Source organism: Trichechus manatus, unplaced genomic scaffold (assembly GCF_000243295.1).
Source record: "Trichechus manatus latirostris isolate Lorelei unplaced genomic scaffold, TriManLat1.0 scaffold00142, whole genome shotgun sequence".
Lineage (NCBI taxonomy): Eukaryota > Metazoa > Chordata > Mammalia > Sirenia > Trichechidae > Trichechus > Trichechus manatus.
Window position 1 is genome coordinate 5227563 of NW_004444078.1, and position 2601 is coordinate 5230163.

Sequence of the window (2601 nt, forward strand, 5' to 3'; positions counted from 1 at the left end):
TAGAAAGAGCAAGGAAAAAAAATCAACTACATGGAAACTGAATAATACCCTGCTTACACATCACTGGGTAATAGAAGAAATCATAGATGGAATCAAAAAATTCCTAGAATCAAATGAGAATGAAAGCACATCATACCAAAACCTTTGCGAAACAGCAAAGGCCGTCCTCAGAGGACAATTTATAGCAATAGATGCACACATCAAAAAAGAAGAAAGGGACAAAATCAAAACATTAACTACACAAGTCAAACCAATAGAAACAGAACAGCAAAAAAAAAGTCCACAGCCACCAGAAGAAAGAAAGAATAAAGATCAGAGCAGAAATAAATGGAATAGTGAATAGAAAAACAATAGAAAAATCAACAAAACCACAAGTAGGTTCTATGAAAGGATCAACAAAGTCAACAAACCAGTGGCCAGACTGACAAAAGAAAAACAGAAGAGGACACAAGTAACCCAGATAAGAAATGAAATGGGGGACATTACAAAAGACCCAACTGAAATAAAAAGGTTCATAACAGAGTATTATGAAAAACTATACTCCAACAAATTTGAAAACCTAGAGGAAAGGGATAAATTTCTAGAAACACACTACCTACCCAAACTAACACAAACTGATGAAAATCTGAACAGACCCATAACAAGAGAAGAGATTGAAAAGGTAATAAAAAAAAAACTCCCAACAAAAAAAAGTCCTGGCCCAGATGGCTTCACTGGAGAATTCTACCAAACATTCAGAGAAGAGCTTATACCATTACTACTCAAACTACTTCAGAATATAGAAAAGGAAGCAGCACTTCCCAATTCATTCTATGAAGCCATCATAACCCTAATACTAAAATCAGGCAAAGATGCCACAAAAAAAGAAAATTACAGACCAATATCTCTCATGAATATAGATGCAAAAATTCTCAACAAAATTCTAGCCAATAGAAATCAGCATCGTATCAAAAAAATAATACACCACGACCAAGTAGGATTCATACTAGGTATGCAAGGATGGTCAGCATTAGAATATCAATCAAAGTAACCCACCACATAAATCAAAGGAAAGAAAAAAATCACATGATCATCTCTATTGACTCAGAAAAGGCATTTGACAAAGACCAACATCCATTCCTGATTAAAATTCTCAATAAAATAGGTATAGAAGGGAAATTTCTCAACATAATGAAGGGCATCTATGCAAAACCAATAGCCAACATCATTGGTAATGGAGAGAGGCTGAAAACAAGGATGCTCTTTATCTCTACTCCTATTTAACATTGTGCTAGAAGTGCTAGCTAGAGCAATAAGGCAAGAAAAAGAAATAAAGGGCATCCAAATTGGTAATGAAGAAGTCAGACTGTTCCTGTTTGCGGATGATATGATACTATATATAGAAAACCCTAAAGACTCCATGAGAAATCTATTGGAACTAATAGAAAGATACAGCAGAGTAGCATGATACAAGATAAGCATACAAAAATCAGTTGGATTCCTATACACCAATAAAGAGAACAATGAAGAGGAAGTTAGAAAAACAATACCATTTATAATAGCCTCTAAAAAAAATAAAATACTTAGGAGTAAATGTAACCAGGGATGTAAAAGACATATACAAAGAAAACTACAAAACACTACTGCAAGAAACCCAGAGGGATCTACAGAAATGGAAAAACATAGCATGCTCATGGATAGGTAGACTCAATATTGTGAAAGTGACAATTCTACCCAAAGCAATTTACAAATACAATTTATTTCCAATCCAAATACCAACAACATTCTTTAAAGACATGGAAAAACTAATCATTAACTTTATATGGAAAGAGAAGAAGTCTCGGATAAGTAAAGCACAACTGAAGAAGAACAATAAAGTAGGAGGACTCTTACTACCTGACCTCAGAACCTATATACAGCTACGGTATCAAAACAACCTGGTACTGGTACTATGAAAGATACATTGACCAGTGGAACAGAATTGAGAACCCAGATGTAAATCCATCCACCTAAGGTCACCTGATCTTTGAAAGGGCCCAAAGTCCATCAAATGGGGAAAAGACAGTCTTTTTAACAAATGGTGCTGGCAAAACTGGATGTCCATTTGCAAAAAAATGAAACAGGACCCATACCTCACACCATAAACAAAAACTAATTCAAAAAGGATCAAAGACCTACATATAAAGCCAAAATCTATAACGTTCATAGAAGAAAAAATAGAATCAATGCTAGAGGCCCTAATATACAGCATTAACCAGATACAAACCATAATCAACAACACACAAACTCCAGGCATAACTGGCATCTTCAAAAAATTAAACATTTATGCTCATCAAAAAACTTCACCAAAAGAATAAAAAGAGAACCTACAGACTGGGAAAAAATTTGGGGGCATTACAAGTCAGATAAAGGTCTACTCTAAAATCTACAAGAAAATCCAACACCTCTACAAGAAGAAGACAAATAATCCTATTAAAAAATGGGCAAAGGAAATGAACAGACACTTCACCAAAGAAGACATTCAAACGGCCAACAGACACACGAGGAAATGCTCACGATCACTAGCCATTAGAGAAATGCAAATTAAAACCACCATGAGATACCATCTCACCCCGGCATTAC